Consider the following 24,200-nt stretch of genomic DNA (forward strand, 5'->3'; position numbering starts at 1 on the left):
GTGACATGGCAGGAGAGCAAGGTCCCTGCAGTTCAAGAAGGTACATTTCAAACAATTGTTGCTAAAATTCTTTATCCTAAACCGACTGTAGTGACTTTGGACTCCCTATGGGAACTAGTGGCACAACTAGAGACTGCTGTTCAAAATTGTTCTCAACAAATTGCTACGTGTACAAAAAGTGGATACTTTTACACAAGAATGCAAATCCTAATTAGATGACCACAAAAATCGGATCCAAGGGCTGGAAAGTGGTTTTAAAAAGGGGCTGGAAGTTCAATCTACCATAATACAAGAACAACTGCTTTTGAACAGAAAAATTGAATTCATGGAAAAACATCTGAAACGTTTGAATCTCAGACTATTGAATTTTCCCAAAGTGATTGGTGAACAGCCCAGGAACACGTTAAGGAAATATATGACGGAGGTTTTGAAGATCCCATTAGAAAATCTTCCATCTTTTAATAGGGTACATTTTTTTACCTTACCGACGCTCTGGAGGAAGAGTGGAACAACAGCATCAGTTGGACTTAGAAAACCTGACGGAGTTTCTAGAATCATCTACAACTGAGATAGTGGAAAGAGCTACCCTATTAATTTTACGAGCAAGACCTCAGCCTAGTCATGCACAGCTATTTTCAGAATGCAGGGGTTAATTTCCATGGACATTTTGTTCAGATATTTCCAGGGGTTAATTTCCATGGACATTTTGTTCAGATATTTCCAGGCCTAGCCATTTCCAGGCTAGGCCAATCCTTGGCCAGGCCAATCCTACACTGTTGTCAGGAGAGGAGTAAAGGCTTCTTGTCTCTATGCCAAGAAGCCCATGTAAATGTATCCTAAAATTAAATAATGAAGTTTATGCATATTTTTTTCCTGAACAACTTAAAATGTTTATAGATACTCGAAAAAGGTTTCTCCTAGCCTCTTCTCCTCAAGTAAGCCCTATAACACAGGAATAAGAAAAGTGGGTAGAGCATGCTAAGCATTTTCTTTAAAATGTTGCTATATGAGGTTTTGCTCCTTTATCTGTTTTTTCCTCCCCTCTGCCTTCTAAATACTTGTGATCTATGATATAATGAATGGCTTTTGGAATGGAAATTATATTTTATTTTAAGTTAATTTCCTTGTTTCTATACAAAGTATTATGGCTTTGTAAGACTGAGAAAAGTTAATAAAAATATAATTAAAAAAAAAATCAATTAACATACACACACACATATCCTGGTCTGGACAACCAAACAGCTCTTGAACTGGTGGAAGTAATGAGACAACTACACTGTCAGCCAGACACACAGATTTATAGATTACAGAAACTTTATTGGCACATATACATTGACACACGCTCTCTGTCTCAGAAACCTTCTCACAGACACACAGATAAACCCATACACTGAGAGCGAGAGTGTGCGTGTTAGGCAGAGCCACCCACATCCACACTCTCTCTCTCTGACTCAAAGTGTATGTATATCTATGTGTCGCTCTCTGTATGACACAGACACACACTCTAACAAGCTACTGTTGTGCTGCTGCTTATGTGCTCATACAGTGAGTAACTCCCAGCCTAGCACTACTGCATCATAATGTAAATTTCTTGCTTGCTGCCAGCCCTTCCTCATTCTGCTGCAGCCTCCTCCCTTTCCAATCCCACTCTGAGACTTGCTGGCTCCACAGCTAACTGCTCCTCTCATTTATTTATTTATTTATTTAAGAGGTTTTTATATACCGTCATTAAGTTATTCACCATCATAACTGTTTACAATAGGGCACCTATATCAAAGAAAATATGGGTCGTACATTACATGGGTGGTGCCATTAGTTTTCAGTAACAAACAGGAGTTTTATATCCAGTCACCTCAGACAGAAGCCTCCGCAACACTGCACATGTACTTCCTCCTGGCTCACTCTTTCCTTTCCTGTGCCTGTAGCTTGCCTCCACTTCTCCACCATCCTTCTACTATTCCAGTGCATTCCCATTGACTGCATACTACCCAATCTGCTGCTTTTATGGTTCCCCAGGCTTGACTCTGCCTACCTACTCCAGGGGAAAGGAGACCAGAAGTGAGCCATATTTTTCCCTGGGCTTATGAAAAGAAAAACTTAAGCTCTGGCCAAGATGCGAGAGAACCACTACCCCAGCTCCAAATGGGAATCCTACTTTCTCTTGTGGAGCCAGTGCATCCATGGCTATTGTAAGGGTAATTTATATCATCAGATTTTACATGAAAAAGAACATTCAAAGTACAGACTTGTAAGGCAAAAATATCACGTACAACATGTATATTATTTACATGCACTACTATGATACCAACCAGAAAACTCTGCAAAAATTTCAGCTGCAGCCATATGATATTAAACCTTATTATAAAGGGTGTTGGGTGTGGGCTCAGCCTTCAGAAAGCTTTGAGTAAACTGAATTGCAATATAGTAAACCTCCCATATGAAAACAGCACTAACTGCCAGCACTCAAACAGCAATAACCTACCTATGAAAAGACAACACTGCAAATATCACATCAGAACCTAAAACACCAATATACCCGCTATTAGGAAAACAGAACAAGCCAAGCTGATATAGATCCCTGCACAGAAAGAACACGCCATAGTTCTCTCTAACCTGTGTGTGTGAGCGATTGTTCATAATTTTAGAACATTGCTGAAAGGTTTTACATGATCGCTCACATACATTTTTCTTAGTGTTATATACAGAAATGGAACACTAATGCTGGCACTCAAAAATTGGGTTCAAAATTGTTGCTAATTCTGTGACACTGTTGGTTTTATGTGAAAACTAATAAAGATACTTAAACATAAAAAATTGCTGCTCACAGGAAAAAAATTTGTACACACTTAGTCACTTCTTGGAGGAATCATTGTTACAAACCAGCAGAATACCTCACCATAGTCACACATACAGATCACAGACAGAACCTCACCATATACAAAATGAAAAGATAATAAAATATAAATAGAAACATGCAGACACAAACTGTACTTGAAATTGCAATAAGCCAGACTCTGTATGGAATGTAAAAACAAATATCATTCCTCACTAAACATCAAACAATAACATCAAGAAATATAAATCATCAATCATAATAAAAAACAAACTATAAAAAGAATAAATATTTCAAAACAGCTGATGAAAAGAACATCCAATGATTATGAATATATAACTTTTTTTTTAATTTCCCAAGAGTCAGTAAAATATTTCAAAATAGCAGACACAACAAACACTCCCCAATATTTAAAATTAAAGCTAAATAAATCCCCTGCTCTCCATACCTGGCAACTTTAGACTCCAATCACTCTGAGATTTTCATGGATTAGTACTGGGAGGGAGATATGCACAAACTTTCTTTTCTGTTTAACTCATATGTTCATTCTAACACAAACTCCCTTATATTCTCTCTCACACACATGCACACTAGATCACACACTCTCTCGTACATGCTCACTGGTTCACATCTTCACTGTGTCACACACTCACACTCTTGTTCACATACATGCTCACTAGCTCAATTGCTCTCTTTTACACTCATACTTAAATAGTCCTCTTGCTCAAACATATGCTCATTGGCTCGCTCATTCTCTCATTCACAAACATGCTCTGGTAATCACAACAAGTTTGATTGTATCATGCAGTACAACAATGGAAAAACAGAAACAATCACTCCTCACAAACATCATGCAATAAAACCAAGAGATATAAGATATCATTCATAATATTAAAACCACGAAAAGAACAAATATGTCAAAACAGCCAACAAAAATAGGGGCCCTGATATTCAAAGCGCGTTCAGCGTTACTTAGCCGGACAAGTAGGACTTTTGTGGTTAAGTAGCGGCCTCTGAATATGCACTTACATTTAGCGGCTGCTGCTTAGCTGCACAAGTCCCTTATGTGGCTAAAATGTTAGCTATAAGAGTTGTGGGCAGGCAGTGGGTGGAGTGACTTAACTGCATAATTTATGCAGCTAAGGACCAATATTCGGTTAGATTCGGCTTCGTTAGATGGTTATAACTTAAATGGCTAGGGTCAAATATATACGCGTATATTCAGCAACATAGCTGTGCTGCTGAATATATCATGTAATTTAGCCGGATAAGTTATATCCAGCCAAGTAATATAAATGGCCATCTTTCAATATTGGGCCCCTAATGATTTAAAAAGTCACATTAATTTGTTCTATTTTCCAAACACCAATTTAAAACCAACGTATTAAGAGTTGTTGTTTTTTTATTATTGTTGTTCATCTTGTATGTTGACATTGCTTTTATGTATGTGGTATTGTTACCCGCCTCAAACTTTTTAAATAAATAACTTACTTCCCTCCTCCCACAACTGACCCATAAATTTCAACCCCACTTTCCACCAATTGCTGGCTGCCTTGAAAAACGTGTGTAGAGATACAGAAGGATTACCCCTTACAGGAGACAGAAAAGATACCAAGCGCAGTGAGATATTAATACTCTTAAGAATTGCTCTCCAGATTTTAAGAGTATGTGATATCAAGGGAGAGCTCAGACAAGCTTTCCGCACCTGGGAAGCGGTGTGCGGCTGCAATAACAAATAAAACAGATCCACTCCCTCAGCCAGTTGCAGCTCTAGTATGAACCAAAAAGTACCCACATCTCTATGTAACCAGACCAATGCCCCTTGCACTCCAGCAGCTCAATAGTATACCTGTAAATTAGGAACATCCATTCTGCACTTCTCCCTCCTTTTCCATAGCATCCGTAATTTTACCCGTGGGCGTTTGTGATGCCAAATGAATTTTGAAATTATACTGTTTAAATTAGTAAAAAAAAAATCTGTCAGGCAAATAGTAAGGAACATGTTGAAATATGTACATTAACTGAGGCAAATATATTCATTTTCAGAATTGTTTTCCTCTCTGCCTAGAATACAGAAAGTTCATCCCACATTCTCTCAAATCCTGCTGTATTCTGCCCTCCACAGGTGCAAAGTTAAATTTGTTCAAATCATTGAGCTCCTTAGGTACATAAATTCCGAAACAGGAGATACCGTTGCCAGTTTTTTAAAGTGCAAAAAGCAGGGAGTGATATCACTAATCATTGCTGCACCAATAGGAAAAAACCTCTGATTTACTAAAATTAATCTTATTACCAGATAACCTGCCATACTCCTTTACAAGCCCCAAAAGTCTGGGTCTGGAGGCCCTGGGGAAGAAAAAGGAGCACATCATCCGCATTCAGAGAGATAACATGTTCCATACTTCCCGCCCTGAAGCCAAGATCGTAGGATATGTGTGGATCATTTGTGCCAATATTTCTATGGCAAGGCCAAATAAAAGAGGAGAGAGCAGGTAGCCCTTCCTAGAGATGGAGGAGTTCTCAGATTTGCAGCCATTAGTCAGACAAGACCTTTGCAGTAGGGTGATAATATAAGACCTGTACCCAGGCACAAAATTGATTAAGGAAACTAGATCACTCCATAACTGAAAATAGGAAGGGCCATTGGAGATGGTCAAAAGCCTTCTCCATGTCCAGATCCATGACCAATCCCAGCACTTTATCTCTATTAGCCAGAGTTAATATATTAAACAATCTAAGAATATTGACCATGGAGAGCCACCCCTTAACAAAACCAGTTTGCTCCCCTTAATCAATTACTCCATTACTGACTGAAGCCTCATTTGAAGTATTTTTGTAAAATCTTTATATCTGCATTCAGTAAAGAGGTAGGCCAGCATGAACCTGGGTCTAGTTTATCATTTCCTTTTTTATGGAGAAGCACAATAGTCAGTTCAAGCAGTGTACTATCTATTTGCAGAAACTAAGTAGAGCAGGAGTCACCTCAGGGATAAATCTTTTATAAAAGTCTATTGGGAATCCATCAGACCCAGGGCATTTCGCGTTGGGAAGATGAATGCTTTAAACAACTCTTCCGCTGTAATTGGGGCTTGCAATTTGCCTTTCAGACAGGCTCGGGATATTAATCTGTCTCAATTTCGTACCTCCTCTAATCTGCATTCCTCCTGAGCTGAGTAGATTTTCTCAAAAAACTTTTGGAAAGTGACTTTAATCCCAGAGAGTTGATAAGTGAGCTCCTCACGGCCTCAAACACCAATAATATGAGATTTCAAAGCTTTCTTGTGTAGGAGGCGAACTAAAACAGCCCCCGTCTTGTCCCCATGATCACAGAACATCTCAGGGCTTCCGGTTATGACATCACAGGAGTAGGAACAGGAAGCCTCTTGCACTTGCTCCCTAGGAGCCAGCAAAAGAATTATAAAAATATATCGGCTTAACTTTGTGTTTGACTAAAAATACTTACCACTTTGTAAGCTGCAACATCAGCCCAAACACCAACAGCATTCACTTCAAGTTTCAGCTTATTATTGTTATAATTCAAAATTTTTAAAGAGTTCTCACAAAGACACAAAAACATTAGAAAAATAGCTGCAGAAGAACCTTCATAACACCCTTTCGTGCAGAATAACTTCTAATACAAAATGCTCGGGTCATTTTTTTTTTTAATTTACACTTTATTAAACTTTTCACATCATTATATATATATCAGTGATGACAGGTAAAGTACCATTATCCAGCAAATAGCAAAGGAATACAAAAAATAATAATAATAGTAATAATAATAATAATCATATACTAGCCCACATCCAGGGGGTGTTGCGCTCCGCGGCCGGGCCTGCTCACCTGGCCCGACCGTCCACCAGCACCGCCCTGAGTCCCTGCGCTGCTCAGCCGCGGCTTCCACGGGTGTCCCCGGCTCCTTCACGGCCTTCCTCGTAGCAGCTGTCCTCGTGCCAGGGCTCGGCGTTCTTCATGGCATTGGCCCCGCCCCCTAGCGCACACGTGCACGGAGTTATTCCAAAGTTAAAGGGCCAAGCGCGGGAAAACTCTCAGGCGGTGCCCTAGTCTGACGTCACTAGAGCAGGGTATTTAAACTACAGCTCAACCCCTAGCTCATTGCCTTGGCAATCGGGTTGTACACTCTGGTGTGTCTAGTTTGCCTTCCAGCGTTTCCTGTTCCAGTGTCTCCTATGTCTGCTATTCCAGCGTCTCCTGTTCCTTCGTCTCTCCATCCTTGGTAGTACCCTCCAGACTGATCTCACGGTACTGACCATTGCTTATTCCTGACTATTCTTGATTGCTGCCTGGACCTGACCTCTGCCTATTCTCTGACGTCTCCTGATTGCTGTCTGGAGCCGACCTCTGCCTATTCTCTGACTACTCCTGATTGCTGCCTGGAACCGACCTCTGCCTGAACACTGACTACTCTTGACCACTGCCTGGAACCGACTTCTGCCTGAACACTGACTACTTCCGGATTAACTACAGGTACTGATCCCTGCTTCGGCTGACCATTCTGAACTACTACTCTGGCCTTGATCCTCGCTTGCCATTCGGACTCTCTGTTCTGGCCTCCTGTGACCGCTAGACATTCTGGTTTGGACATTGACCGCTCACCCTTGTTCATGGTGGGCACTCCTCTGCACTTCTTCTTCAGGAGATCCTGCGAGGCCCACCTAAGACCAGGCAGCCCGGGTAACCAAGGACTCAACCTGAGGGAACCCCGGGTTGCTATTGGTGAAGCTCCAGCTAGCCTCTATCTCCTCCTGTGCTCCGCCTCCTGGTGGCAGGCGCTTTCCGGGTCCGACTGGAAGGATGTACCAATCCTGCACCAGACCAAGAGTCCACCTCCAGCGCAACAGGTTGCCAAGGCCATGGACTCGGCGGAATCTCCCGACTTGCAGGCCATCCCTGGCCTAGCCACCCTTGTCCAAGAACAACAGCGAACCATTGAAGCATTGGCTTCATCTGTGGAGAGACTACGGTCTCAGCTCCAAGGCGTTGCCATGGGCAATTCCGGGGGTTGGGCTCAAACCCCGCCTCCACAGGCATCTCTGGCCCTTCCAGCTCCACCTCGTTTCAACGGGGATCCAAGCCTCTGCCAAGGCTTCATCAATCAGTGCTTTATGCAATTTGCACCACAGCCTGCATTGTTTCCAAGTGAGACCACCAAGATTAACTTCATCCTCTCATGCCTTGAAGGGAATGCCCTGGCATGGGCTTCCCCAATCTGGGAGCGTTCAGATGATATTCTCTGTCATCTCTCTCACTTCATGACCATCTTCAAACCGACCTTCGAAGACCCCGGTCGACATGCGGTTGCGGGTCATCAGCTTCTTCAACTCCGTCAAGGCTCACATTCGCTCACCGAATTCACAGTGGAATTTAGGTCACTAGTCACAGAACTGGGGTGGCAAGAGGACTGCCTTAGGGTAATCTATCTAGACGGCTTGTCTCCTGCCCTCAAGGATGAGCTGGCTGCTCGTGAGATTCCCACATCTCTGGATGACCTGATTTCCCTGGTTGGTAAGATTGACCATCACCTACGTCAGCGACACCAGGAGGTAAAGGTCTCCCGGCCACCGGCCTTACGTCCAGTCCGTGCTACCAGTCCCCAGTTGAAGGCCTTAGCAGCACCTCCTCCATCATCAGAGGAGCGAAGGCAGATTAATCACAGACGCTTGTCTCCTGAGGAGCGTCTTCGTCACAAGAAGGAAGGCCTTTGTCTATACTGTGGTGGTTCTGGACACCTTCGATAATCCTGCCCTGTGCATCCAGGAAACTGCAGCGCCTGAGCCTGGTGGGGATCCCGAGCTTGTGCGCCACTGTTACTGGCCCTCAATTGTTGCTTCCGGTGTCCCTTTCCATGGGGTTGTGCTCCTTTGACACAACCGTGCTCATGGATACTGGCGCAAGTGGTAAGTTCATCCTGGATGATATCGTCTCCTTATTCCAGATTCCTCTTCAACCTCTGGCAGTGCCCCTTCGCATCGTGTCCATCCAGGAAGAACACCTTCCCGGACGCATCACTCATTGCACCCTGGCCTTCCGCATCTCGGTAGGAAGTATTCATGAAGAGGAGATCTCCCTGTGCTTTTTAAAGCATTCTATGCACCCGATGATCCTAGGGCTTCCTTGGCTTCAGGTCCATGGACCCCAATTCGACTGGCAAATCCTGCAGCTAATTCAGTGGGGATCCCAGTGCCAGAACCGTTGTCTGCGACAGTTGACTCCAGCGGTCACCGTCCTGAAATCTACAACCCTCACCGGGTTTCTGGATCCATACTCAGACTTTCAAGATGTGTTCTCCAAACAGAATGCAGATATCCTGCCTCCACTCCGTAAATTCAATTGCTCCATTGAGCTCCTGCCAGGTGCCACACCTTCCAAGGGCAAAACCTATCCTCTCTCGCTACCAGAGACTCAAGCAATGTCGGAGTACATTAATGAGAACCTGAATAAAGGTTTCATAAGACCCTCTGACTCTCTGGCAGGACCCGGATTCTTCTTCGTGAAAAAGAAGGATGGCAGTTTACGTCCTTGCATTGACTACCATGAGCTAAACGCCGTGACCCGTAAGGATCGTTATTCTCTGCCACTCATTAGCGAACTCTTTGATCGCCTACAAGGAGCCCAGATCTTTACAAATTTAGATCGCCGAGGGGCATACAATCTGGTGTGGATCCAACCAGAAGATATCTGGAAGACCACTTTCAATACTAGGGATGGCCACAACGAGTACGTAGTAATGCCTTTTGGACTTTGTAACGCCCCTGCGGACTTTCAGCACTTGATGAATGAGATCTTCTGGACCTACTCTATTCACTTGTCATGGTATATCTAGAAGATATACTGATCTTTTCCAAAGACCTGAAGTCCCACCGTTCACACGTCCAGACAGTCCTCCAACATCTTAAAGACAATCATCTCTATGCAAAGTTAGAGAAGTGTATCTTCGGACAGACTCACCTTCCCTCTCCAGGCTACATTATCTCCAATCATGGTTTAACCATGGATCCTGAGAAACTTCAGGGAATTCGAGATTGGCCCCAGCTAGTAGGCCTCCGCACCCTACAGAGATTCCTTGGATTTACAAACTATTACAGGAAATTCATCGCCAACTACTCCATGCTCGCTGCTCCACTCACGGCCATGACTAGGAAGGGTAGTAACCTTAAAGTCTGGAGCCCCAAGGCTCAATCTGCTTTCCACGCCTTGAAAGAGGCCTTTTGCACCGGACCTTGTCAATGTCACCCAGATCCTAACCGCCCCTTCGTCGAAGTAGACGCCTCCGCCATTGGGGCAGGGGCGGTCCTGAGCCAATATTTTCCCAAGGGGCCCTAGTACCCTGCTCCTTCTACTCTCACAAGTTTTCACTCGCAGAGCAAAACGACACTATTGGTGACCGTGAGCTCTTAGCCGTGAAATTGGCTCTTCAAGAGTGGCGCCCCTGGTTAGAAGGAGCCCAACATAAATTCATGATCTTCACAGATCATAAAAACCTTGAACACCTAAAGGAAGCCCAACTATTGAATCCCAGACAGGCCCGCTGGGCGCTGTTCTTCGAATGCTTTAACTTTGACCTCCGCTACCACCCTGCTGCAAAGAATACCCGAGCGGATGCTCTCTCTCGCTCTCTTGAACCAGAAGATATGCCTGAGACTCCCAAGCATAAAATTGACCCAGCCTGTATAAACCTCGCGGTTACCCACACGGTGCCAGCTGGGAAAACGGTGGTCCCACACTGTCTCCGAGAGTACATCCTTCGCTGGGCCCATGACTCAAAGTTGGTTGGCCATCCTGGCCGAGCTTGGACCCTCAAGATGTTGAGAAGACATTACTGGTGGCCCAGCATGGTCAAGAATTCCCACAGTTATGTTGATTCCTGTCCTATCAGCGCACATCAGAAGCCTCCCACAGGCCGTCCTTGGGGACTCCAGCCTCTTCCAGTTCCCACCGAACCCTGGTCAAGCATCTCTACTGACTTCATCGTGGATCTGCCCCCATCAGCAACACGGTCATCTGGGTTATTATCGACCACTTTTCAAAAATGGCCCACTTCGTTCCACTCCAAAGTGTCCCTTCGGCTCCTGAGTTGGCAAAACTCTTTCTACACCACATATTCCGACTACATGGCCTACCCCAAGGAGATCATTTCCGATCATGGACCACAATTTGCAGCCAAGTACTGGAAGTATCTATGCACAAAGTTCAACATCACCTTGAACCTGACCTCGGCCTATCACCCTCAAGCGAACGGCCAAGCCGAGAGGATGAACCATTCATTAAATACCTTTCTGAGATCCTACGTGAACGATCAACCGGACAACTGGGCTGACCTCTTGCCCTGGGCCGAGTTGTCCCACAATACTCATCTCGCTTCTGCTACTGACATCTCTCCCTTCTCCGTGGTCTTCAGTCACTAGCCATGCTTGCCTCTTCCAGTACCACACTCTGTACCCTCACTTGCAGCCCAGTCCACGGCATAGACGATTCACCGTCTTTGGAATCAGGTCAAGGAGAGACTTGGTCAGGCAGCTGAGAAAGCCAAACGTTTTGTGGATACCCACCATCGCATGGCACCTTTATTCCAACCAGGCCAGAAGGTTTGGCTCAGTACAAAACACACCAAGATATGTCTGCCTTCTCAGCGATTGGCTCCCAGGTTCATTGGACCATTTCCAATCATCCGCAGAATAGGAGAAGTCAGTTATCAATTACGACTGCCTACCTCTATGGGAATCCACAATAATTTCCATGTTTCCCTATTGAAGCCTCTGGTCTTGAACTGGTCTTCTCGCAGACCTCCCGCTTCTTCACAGACCACCACTGAACCCGAGGACGTCCTCCAAGTTAGGGGAGTTTTGGACGTCCGGCGAAAGAGAGGTCATTGGGAATACTTCCTGTCATGGGAGGGCTTCGGTCCAGAAGAGAACTCCTGGGAGCCCTCCCAACACACATACGACAAGAATCTCCTCGCAGAGTTCCAAAGGACTCATCCTGATAAGCCCAGGCCGGTAAGGGGGAGGCCTAGAAGGGGGGGAATACTGTTGTGCTTCCTGGCCGCATCCACTCTGCAGCCCGGCCTGCTCACCTGGCCTGACCGCCCACCAGCTCCGCCCTGAGTCCCTGCGCTGCTTGGCCGCAGCTTCCACGGGCATCCCCGGCTTGTTCACGGCCTTCCTCGTCGCAGCTGTCCTCATGCCAGGGCTTGGCATTGGCCTTGCCCCCTAGCGCGTGCGCGGAGCTCTTCCCAAGTTAAAGGGCCAAGCGCGGGAAAACCTCGGGCGGCGCCCAAGTCTGATGATACTTGAGCTCAACCCCTAGCTCATTGCCATGGCAATCAGGTTGTACACTCCGATGTGTCTAGTTTGCCTTCCAGCGTTTCTTGTTCCAGTGTCTCTTGTTCCAGTGTCTCCTGTTGCAGCATCTCCTGTTCATTCGTCTCTCCATCCCTGGTAGTACCCTCTGGACAGATCTCACGTTATTGACCATTGCTTGCTCCTGACTACTGATCGCTGCCTGGAACCGACCTCTGCCTGAACACTGACTACTCTTGACCGCTGCCTGGAACCAACCTCTGCCTGAACACTGACTACTCTTGACCGCTGCCTAGAACCGACCTCTGCCTGGACACTGACTACTTCTGGATTGACTACAGGTACTGACCCCTGCTTCGGCTGACCATTCTGAACTACTACTCTGGCCTTGATCCTCGCTTGCCATTCAGACTGTCTGTTCTGGCTCCTGTGACCGCTAGACATTCTGGTTTGGACATTGACCACACACCCTTGTTTGTGGTGGGCACTCCTCTGCACTTCTTCTCCAGGAGATCCTGCGAGGCCCACCTAAGACCACGCAGCCTGGGTAACAAGGGCTCAACCTAAGGAAACCCCGGGTTGCTATTGGTGAAGCTCCAGCTAGCCTCTGTCTCCTCCTGTGCTCCGCCTCCTGATTGGCAGGCGCTCCCCGGGTCCGACTGGAGGGCCATACCAATCCTGCACCAGGCCAAGGGTCCACCTCCAGCACAACAGGGGGAATACTAAGAAAACATCTATCTAAGAATATTAGAAAATTACTGTGCCAGGATACCCATACTACCTTCTTCAAACTGAGTTCCTCTTATCATTAAGAAACCTCTCAAGATCTGCAGGGTCTAGAAAGATAAACTTATTACTCTGAAATGAAATAATACATTTCCAAGGAAATTTCAAATAAAAAGTTGCTCCTATATCCAACACACCAGACTTCAATAAAAGGAACTGTTTTCTTCTCAATTGAGTTTCCCTGGAAACATCCGGGAATATCTGGATCTTCTGACCACAAAAATTTAACTCCTTAAATTAAAAAAAATTGGCGAAAAAATGTATTTTTATCTGATTCTAATACGAACGTGAACACAAAAGTGGCCCTAGTTCATATTTCTTCAGCTTCCAAAAAAGAAGAAATATTTGGGCTATCAATAGGTGTCAAAACATCAAAAGACCCCTCCTCTCTATTTACCACCCTTTTCTTACTAGGTAAATAAGAAGAATTGGAAATCTGAAACATTTTTTCATTCGTCAATTGCAAATTCTGAATTGCATTTTTTCCGAATCCAGTGTGGGCACTTGGAGAGTCACCTTACTCCAGAGGACCCCGAGGACCATAAAAGCAGGCACGTTGTGGAGAGAGAGGGGGACCCGGAGAATACCTGTGCTGGGACAAGGAGGTTTCTGAATCTAGTGTGGGCACTTGGAGAGACACCTTGCCCCAGAGGACCATAAAAGCAGGCGGCTGTGGTGCGCCGCCGCCAGTACACTGAAGCCACCTGTCAAAGGGACACACCTCTTCTAAAATTTTCTTTCCTGTAATATTATGGGAAGAGAAAGGAAGGGAAAGATATTTACAGCAAGGGCAATGTCAACCCCAATTTATGGTTCAATGGACTCACATGTAATAAGAGCTAATTCAACACTGCGGGAACAGAGTATGGAATTAGCTGAGATTTAATTATCCCCAGAAACGCATTCTCCACCTCCCATGCCACTAGCAGCAACAGGTGCATCCATAATTGATTTAGATATTTCTCAAAATGTCTCTCGTGATTGGGGAAATAATGCTGGAACTTCAACAACAGCCATTACATGTATCTATTAATGGTGATTTATTAGTTGGGGAACAAAGGAATTCGGACAATTTGCTTTCATTAGATCCAACTACTCATCTTATTCCAGAGCCTGTGATATTTAACTCTGGAAAGGAAGAATTATTAGTGAAAACACAAGAAGAACTGGTGGAAGTATCACTTAAGGACATTTGAAGAGTAATTACTAGAATTGATAGTGTTTTAACAAATTCTGTAAAACAGTTGTCTTTATATACAGAAAAAGCATCTCTTAAATTTTTAGATTTGGAGAATAGATCTTCAAAATTGGAAAATGAGGTTAAACTGCAGTCTGGGGTCATATCCAGTCTGCAGCAAACTTCTGTTTCCTCTATTAAAGATAAATTAATTATTCACCAAAAATATGAAGCTTTGGAAAATCGTTTATGGTCAAATAACTTACATCTCTTGAATTTTCTGGTAACTCATTTTCTTTCAGGAATTGAGTTATTTAAAAAAATATGTAGTTGAGAATTTGCAATTTACGCCCAGGTCATATTTAATCATTGGTCCTTGTTCAATTCAGTTCAATTCTTTTTAAACTTTTTTAGAATACAAGGTAAAAAAATAGAATTAAACAAGAAACTTCCCTCGTTTGTCAGAAATGCACAACTTTATCAGAGGGGTATAACATTCTCTTTGCAATTTCCCGCCAAGTTGTGTATTTTCCACCAAGATGAAACAAAATTGTGTGTTAAAGGTAAAGAGATGTAAGAATAATATTGCACAACCTCTGACGTGAGATCATGCTGAGAAGGATTGTTTCAATGAACTCACTAGTGATAGGGGTATACTACCGTCCACCTGGTCAAGATGGTGAGACGGACAATGAAATGCTAAGAGAAATTAGGGAAGCTAACCAAATTGGTAGTGCAGTAATAATGGGAGACTTCAAATTACCCCAATATTGACTGGGTAAATGTATCATCGGGACACGCTAGAGAGATAACATTCCTGGATGGAATAAATGATAGCTTTATGGAGCAATTGGTTCAGGAACCGATGAGAGAGGGAGCAATTTTAGATCTAATTCTCAGGGGAGCACAGGCCGGTAGTATACCCCTATCACTAGTGAGTTCATTGAAACAATCCTTCTCAGCATGATCTCATGTGAGAGGTTGTGCAATATATTCTTACATCTCTTTACCTTTAACACACACTTTTGTTTCATCTTGGTTGCAAACTGGTGGGGCCGCTTGGCAATAGTGATCATAATATGATCAAATTTGATTTAATGACTGGAAAAGGAACAGTGTGCAAATCCAAGGCTCTCGTGCTAAACTTTCAAAAGGGAAACTTTGATAAAATGAGAAAAATTGTTAGAAAAAAACTGAAAGGAGCAGCTTCAAAAGTAAAAAATGTCCAAGAGGCGTGGTCATTGTTAAAAAATACCATTCTAGAAGCACAGTCCAGATGTATTCCACACATTAAGAAAGGTGGAAAGAAGGCAAAACGATTACCGGCATGGTTAAAAGGGGAGGTGAAAGAAGCTATTTTAGCCAAAAGATCTTCATTCAAAAATTGGAAGAAGGATCCAACAGAAGAAAATAGGATAAAGCATAAACATTGGCAAGTTAAATGTAAGACATTGATAAGACAGGCTAAGAGAGAATTTGAAAAGAAGTTGGCTGTAGAGGCAAAAACTCACAGTAAAAACTTTTTAAAATATATCCGAAGCAGAAAGCCTGTGAGGGAGTCAGTTGGACCGTTAGATGATCGAGGGGTTAAAGGGGCACTTAGAGAAGATAAGGCCATCACGGAAAGATTAAATGATTTCTTTGCTTCGGTGTTTACTGAAGAGGATGTTGGGGAGGTACCCGTAATGGAGAAGGCTTTCATGGGTAATGATTCAGATGGACTGAATCAAATCACAGTGAACCTAGAAGATGTGGTAGGCCTGATTGACAAACTGAAGAGTAGTAAATCACCTGGACTGGATGGTATACACCCCAGAGTTCTGAAGGAACTAAAAAATGAAATTTCAGACCTATTAGTAAAAATTTGTAACTTATCATTAAAATCATCCATTGTACCTGAAGACTGGAGGATAGCAAATGTAACCCCAATATTTAAAAAGGGCTCCAGGGGTGATCCGGGAAACTACAGACCGGTTAGCCTGACTTCAGTGCCAGGAAAAATAGTGGAAAGTGTTCTAAACATCAAAATCACAGAACATATAGAAAGACATGGTTTAATGGAACAAAGTCAGCATGGCTTTACCCAGGGCAAGTCTTGCCTCACAAATCTGCTTCACTTTTTTGAAGGAGTTAATAAACATGTGGATAAAGGTGAACCGGTAGATATAGTATACTTGGATTTTCAGAAGGCATTTGACAAAGTTCCTCATGAGAGGCTTCTAGGAAAAGTAAAAAGTCATGGGATAGGTGGCGAGGTCCTTTCGTGGATTGCAAACTGGCTAAAAGACAGGAAACAGAGAGTAGGATTAAATGGGCAATTTTCTCAGTGGAAGGGAGTGGACAGTGGAGTGCCTCAGGGATCTGTATTGGGACCCTTACTGTTCAATATATTTATAAATGATCTGGAAAGAAATACGACGAGTGAGATAATCAAATTTGCAGATGACACAAAATTGTTGAGAGTAGTTAAATCACAAGCAGATTGTGATAAATTGCAGGAAGACCTTGTGAGACTGGAAAATTGGGCATCCAAATGGCAGATGAAATTTAATGTGGATAAGTGCAAGGTGATGCATATAGGGAAAAATAACCCATGCTATAATTACACGATGTTGGGTTCCATATTAGGTGCTACAACCCAAGAAAGAGATCTAGGTGTCATAGTGGATAACACATTGAAATCGTCGGTTCAGTGTGCTGCGGCAGTCAAAAAAGCAAACAGAATGTTGGGAATTATTAGAAAAGGAATGATGAATAAAACGGAAAATGTCATAATGCCTCTGTATCGCTCCATGGTGAGACCGCACCTTGAATACTGTGTACAATTCTGGTCGCCGCATCTCAAAAAAGATATAATTGCGATGGAGAAGGTACAGAGAAGGGCTACCAAAATGATAAGGGGAATGGAACAACTCCCCTATGAGGAAAGACTAAAGAGGTTAGGACTTTTCAGCTTGGAGAAAAGACGACTGAGGGGGGATATGATAGAGGTGTTTAAAATCATGAGAGGTCTAGAACGGGTAGATGTGAATCGGTTATTTACTCTTTCGGATAGTAGAAAGACTAGGGGACACTCCATGAAGTTAGCATGGGGCACATTTAAAACTAATCGGAGAAAGTTCTTTTTTACTCAACGCACAATTAAACTCTGGAATTTGTTGCCAGAGAATGTGGTTCGTGCAGTTAGTATAGCTGTGTTTAAAAAAGGATTGGATAAGTTCTTGGAGGAGAAGTCCATTACCTGCTATTAAGTTCACTTAGAGAATAGCCACTGCCATTAGCAATGGTAACATGGAATAGACTTAGTTTTTGGGTACTTGCCAGGTTCTTATGGCCTGGATTGGCTACTGTTGGAAACAGGATGCTGGGCTTGATGGACCCTTGGCCTGACCTAGTATGGCATTTTCTTATGTTCTTATGTTCCTATAACACCATATACATAAGCTGAAAAGTAATGTATTTCAATCATGTGGACACCTCATAAATTTATGTGGGCTTATCACTGAATGCGACACGTTAAGGTTGTGCAGCGTTTTAAAAGCTGCTATGCACGTCTATTAACATTGCTTAGACTGTGCCCTTAATATATAATCGCTGATGACCACACTGTCTTTTTGTTTTTGAATTTTCACTCATATTTGTTTTGCAGAAGAAACCGAACACTTACCTGAACATTGCTTGAATAGTATTTGACAACACCGACACAACCTGACACGATACGTGTTTCGTGGGCTTCATCAGGGGTGGAAAACATATGCGGTGTCTATAATACAAAAAACAAGACATTATACTTATCTTTCTGATAAACTTGAAAAACAGTCCAAGACTTATGCAAGCTGACATACGTTCTGTCTCTGTCTTTTTGCATGCACTGCTACTCTGTTTCAGCTTTAAACTAGCAGCGATCCGCCATGACTTTTAACTGTCTTTTTAAACTAAACCGGAAGTATAGGGCTAGCCAATCGGTTCTGGGGGAGTGGCTACAACTGCCAATCAATTTCTAAATTAAAGAAGTCCATTCAACACTGTCATTTAGTCCTTCTGGTGCTTCAGTGGCCAGAGTAAAGATCCACCACTGTTCACGGTGATTGAGAGAAGGATTTTTTATCATGACATTTAATATGGATTTGTGAATTATAAATCCAGCAGAAATATATTCAGTGGATTACACACTGAAACACTTGGAACAGTGAATTATATTGTTGCGGTATTTTGCGGTTTCTTGGGATGTGAGCCATAGCAGAGAAATCAATTGCGTATGTGCTGAAAGTTTTGCAAGTGAACAGTGCCACTGGGTGTACAAACCTACAATGAGCTGCAAAAATTTGGCTTAAAGGACTTTGGGGCAGATTTTCAAATGGTTACGCGCGTAACCCCCGAAAAGCTGCCCCGGCGCGCGCCGAGCCTATCTCTGACCATTGAGCCTTAAGAAGGGCCCGCGGCAGGAACCTGGCTCTGGCCCCGGATGATGACATTAGCGGAGTCCCACTACTTAAGGCCAGGCTCCGCTCCTCATGTTTGCCTTTGCAACAGGTCTCCACGCTGGTCGTGTACTTGTTGCCTCCTGGTGATTCTTCCTCGTTCCTGGTTCCTGATCCTCGCTGACTCCTGTTCCTGGTTTCCTCATTCCTGTGTTCCTGACTCCTAACCTTCATTGGATTGCCTTCCCGGATTCTACCCCTGCTTTGCCTGACCATGCCGTTGATTCTCTCCAAGCCTGGACCTTTGCTTTGCCTGACCACACCGTTGACTCCCTCCAAGCCCGGACCTCTGATTTGCCTGACCTCACCGTTGACTCTCTCCAAGCCCGGACCTCTGCTTTGCCTGACTACACTATTGTCTCTCTCCAAGCCCAGATCTCTGCATTGTCTGACTACGCCTTTGACTCTCTCCTCATCCAGAACTCAGCTTCTCCTTGCCACTGCTTCCTGATTGCTGCCGGCCCTGACTCTAGCTTCCCTATGACGCTTCTTCAGTCTACGTCCTGGATTTGGCCTATTCAGGCTCCAGCCTGCTCTTGCTCGGGCGCCCCCTCTCTGACTTTGGTTCTATTGGCGCCCGGGTCTCCGCCTCATCCAGTACAAACTTCTTCATTCCACTGTTGCTGCCTCTGGGCTGACCTCTCGATCCTTCTATCGATGACGACATACAGAGGCACACCTAAGTCCAGCCGGCCCCGATACCCAAAGGCTCAACCCACTCTGCTGCCGATGGTGGAGACCCGTAGGATCCCTCCTACGGGTTGCGCCAACCCCACCTCGGCCCAAGGGTCCACCTCTGGCGCAACATTTGGTTGACTTATTCTCAGAAAGAGTTATACCAATTTTATATTCTACATACACTGGATAAGATAAAATTGCTTCTCAATAGATAGATGGATTTTCCCTTGTTATTGATGGGATGCTGTGCGGTAATAAAGATGGTAATTTTGCCAAAAGCATTATCCTATATAAAAATGTTCCCAATTTGAGTTAAAAATTCTGGGATTCAATCTTTCAAATCGGCTGTAAATACCCTTATTTGCAGAAAAGAGAGAGCTAGACTAAGTTATATGATGTTAAGTGCAGAAAAGAATCAAGGTAGTCTAGTTGTGCCGGAATTGAGAATATATAATGTAGCAGCATTGCTATGTTATATATAAGATTGGGCATCCTTGCATCATAAATTTTATGCCTACAATTTATTGCATGATTTAGCTGCACCTTATCATCCCATTAACTTTTACACAGTGTTAACAGAGAAACTTGTTGGGGAAGGGCTGAGGATATTGCTATGCTGCTTTAACAAAAGCTTGGAGATGGTGGAGAGATTTATTTAACAGGTCAGATTTCACCTTTCTTATGTATGATAGGCAACCCAGACTTCTCTGTGGGAAGAGAAAATGCTGTCTTTCAGAAATGGAAACAGAAAGGATTATATTGTTTAGGACAATTAGTACACTCTGAACAGGATTGTTTATATTCCTTTCAACAATTACAAGAAGATTGGCATATCTCCAATAAAAATGTTTTGCATATTTGCAAGTTAGGCATTACTACATGAGCATAATAGACTGAGATGTAGACAAAATCAAGTTTTTGGATGATGAAACTTTTATAGAAACAGTATCTAAGTTTACCAAACTAGCTATTTGGGTACAACATATTAAAAAATGGGGGGCAGAATAAACAATTTGGTAAACTAGCGCAACTGTGGGGGGGCAGACCTAGGCTTTCCGTTGGAAGATACTGATATTAAAACAGCTTTTGATACTTTGTACAGATATCTCAAACCAGCATATCTGAGAGAAACTCAATTCAAAATACTTCATAGAATCCATATCACTAGGGTTTGGGGGAGTTAAAATGCAGTTATGGGACTCAGACCTTTGCTTAAAGTGTAATACTCATATGCTTACCAAATGTCACAAATTGCAAGCTTTTTGGAGGCAGGTTTATGGTTTTCTGAATTGCCTGTTAGGAAACAATGTTAACTGGGATGACAAAATGTCATATCTGTACTTATTTGACAAGTCCATAGTAATGCCTGCTGGCAGTGGATGCTTTAACTCTGGCTAAGAAGATTATTTTTCCCATTGGAAAATGATGAACTACCTGCATTTCATGTATGGAAATCAGATATGAGAACATTTGCAATTATGGAACAAATGAGACAGAGAGAAGTAATAGGAAAAAAGCTTTATTGCAATATAAAAGTTATTTTTTGTTATGGGAAAAAAAGCATATAATCTACTGTAACAATCTAATAATGGCTATACAATTGGCACTTCTCAAGGTTGGGAGATAGCTGGGGTATGAATGGGATGAATGAGTGTTTGTATGAGTGGTTAAATATCCTGTAAGTACAAAGAAAAATATTGTGAGTTAATTAGTGAGTTTGTTATCAAAAGGTGTATTTGTTCAATATCTGGTTAATAATTTGTTACCTTAATTGTTTGTATGTGATGGAAGACTCACTTAATAAACATATTTGAAAAGAAAACTACAATTTCTGCTTGGTGTTCTTCAATGCCTGCTCTATTTGCTGCACTTGAAGCACCTTCAAATCCTGAGGGAGCAACTGGCTTTATGTTTGCTTTCAAGCAAGCGGATTCTCCCCTCTAGAGACTTTTCCCTTACTCGCCTTTTCTGTTCAGGCGACTAGCAAACCCAATAACCCGACCCCACGTGACAGTTTTCAGTGTTTCCCAAAGAGTAACTGGAGACTGGGTTGCATGAGCATGAACCTCCTGGAACTCCCTTATATTGTCTCCCCTTTCATGTCACAGAATTTTTCATTGTCCAATAACAAACTGTTAAACTGCCAGTGTTTGGGAGATCGCAGATCCTGCAAAATATATAGGGGCAGATATACCGGGTGATGGTCCGATAAATGGAAAGTCAACAGATGGCACCTGCCACAAAACTCAGTAGCATACAGGAAAAGTTGCTGTCACTATATATAGTTGTGTCTTAAGGAGAAAAAACATATAATCCATCCCAGAGGGGTACTGGACCCTCCAGAGATCCACCACCACCATGCATATCATCAGAAACTTTAACCCCTTTGCTGGGTCCTGGACACCCGATGCCTGATTCGACCTAACCCGCTTAGGGTCTGCATAAGCATTCCAATCACACCCAAGGATAAAAGAGTCAGAAGAAAATCTCTCGAGCTTTCTGACTAGCTGGTGATAATATTCCTGCTGGCCATCGTTAGGACTATATACATTAACAAGAGCAAACTGCTGGTCATTTAGGGTGCACTCGAGAACTATGAAGCGAACAAAGGGAAAAGCAGACAGTAACTCATTAGGGAATGGTTCAAAGGGAAGTATCTTCAAAGGATATTAAAATAACAAAGGAGTTAGGGCATGCCAATAGAGAGGTTCCAAAAAAAGCAAAAGTAGCACATGTGTCTATAAGTAAAGAAATACCTGAGTTAAGAAACTCCAAATTACCCCTGTCAACTGATAAGCAGATTGTTAATACAAACAAAAATGTGTTTATTTTATCTAAAAATATTTCTAACCCACGCTCTATATTTTTTGCACAAGGTGACTTACAATGTTAAAAACATACATAATAAAAATTATACACAGAAAAATAAATAAATACAGGTGTAGGAATACACCATGATAATCCGTGTCTGGTGAGATGGAAACAATTAGCTGGGTAGATTATATACCTTAGTGAACAAAATGGTTTTAACAGCCTTTTTAAACTGTTAATGTGGGAGATATCTCAAACAGCATCAGGGAAGGAGTTATACAAAGGTGGTCCTGCAATTGAGAATGCTCTTTTTTGAATGGCCTGGCAATTTTCTGCATTGGAACTTCTAAAAGATTTTTAAGGGAGGATCATAACAATCTGGCAGGTTTATACAGACAGAGGGCAGCGTTGAACCATATTGAGGAATCTTTATAAATTGAAACATCTGTATGCTAATGCCAGAAGTCTAAAAAGTAAGATGGGAGAGTTAGACTGTATTGCACTGAATGAAGTGGTAGACAGAATTGGAATCTCAGAGACCTGGTAGAAGAATAACCAATGGGACATTGCTATACCAGGGTACAAATTATATTGTAATGCTAGGGTAGATAAACTTGGAGGGAGGGTGGCACTTTAGGTTAGGGATGGTATATAGAGTCCAATAGGATAAAGATCCTGCAGGATCTTTATCCTATTGCACAGTAGAATTTTTATGGATGGAAATTCCATGTGTGTGGGGAAAAAATATAGGGGTGGAGGTATACTACCGTCAACCTGGCAAAAATGAACAGAGATTAGGGAAGCTAACAAATTTGGCAGCACAGTAATAATGGGAGATTTCAATTACTGCAATATTTATTGGGTAAATGTAATATCAGGACAAGTTAGGGAGGTAAAGAGGTCCATATTCAGAAACAGTTCGGATAGCAAAGTTAGCCAGATAAACTTATCTGGCTTGACCAGACTTAGCTAGCTAAGGGCCTCATTTTCTAAAGTATCGCAAGCCTGCGATACTTTAGAAAACTGCGGTAATGAGGGGCGGGGGCCGAAACAGGGGGGCGGTCTTGCGCTAGCCAGCAGCAATCGCACATCTGCGGTGCGATCGCTGCCGGCATCGCACCCAATAACTACACCATAGCAGGTGTAGTTATTGGGTGCGACATAGGCAGCGAAAAGGCCCTTACCTTTTTGCTGTCCACGCCGTCCTCGCAGAGTCGGCCCCAGTGACGCCCCGACTCCTCCTCTTCCAGGGCCGACTCCGCCCCGATGTAGGTAGCGCAGGCATGTGCTACCTTCGCTAGCTATCGAAGGCTTGCAGCGCAAGTCTGCGATAGCCTTGGAAAATAAGGCCCTAAGTCATCTGGCTAACTGAATATCTGAGTTAGCTGGTTAACTTAGCTGGCTAACAACTCATCCCAGTTATGCCCCTGGAACACCCCTAGCTTAACTGGCTAAATTCTAGCCCCCCTAACTTATTAGCCAGCTACAATTTAGCCAGATATATGTCCAAATACTTATTGAGCTGGCTAACTTCTGCGTTAGCTGGTTAAATGCTTTTGAATATGGAACTCATAGTATCTAGATGAAATCAATGACTGTATCATAGAGCAGTTGGTCCGGGAACTAACAAGAGAAAGAGCCATTTTAGACCTAATTCTTAGCAGAATGCAGAATTTGGTGTGAGAGATAATGATGGTGGGGCCACTCAGCATCAATGATTACAGTGCCATCAAATTTGACTTAATGACTGGAGGGAGGACATTAAGTAAATCTACAGCTCTAGCATTAAACTTGCAAAAGGGAGATTTTTATAAAATGAGGAAAATAGCCAAAACTGAAAGATGCTGTTAAGATTTATGGCCTGCAAGTAGGCTCCGCGAGCCATGGAATTCACCCCTGATGCCAATTAGTCTTGGCATGAATGAAAACTGCTGGAGTCAGCCTCAAACGCTGTTGGCCCCGAAGCAACTTGGCCTCAGCACAGCAGGTATGCCGTTGGACCCAGCATCCCATACCACTATGCCACCAGAACCTGGCCTTCCCACAGGCACACGAGTGCACAGTGGTGAGAATCCCCAAGCAACATATCCAGATGACATCAGCCTCTTGAACTA

Source organism: Rhinatrema bivittatum, chromosome 2 (genome assembly GCF_901001135.1).
Source record: "Rhinatrema bivittatum chromosome 2, aRhiBiv1.1, whole genome shotgun sequence".
In the NCBI taxonomy this organism is placed as follows: Eukaryota; Metazoa; Chordata; class Amphibia; order Gymnophiona; family Rhinatrematidae; genus Rhinatrema; species Rhinatrema bivittatum.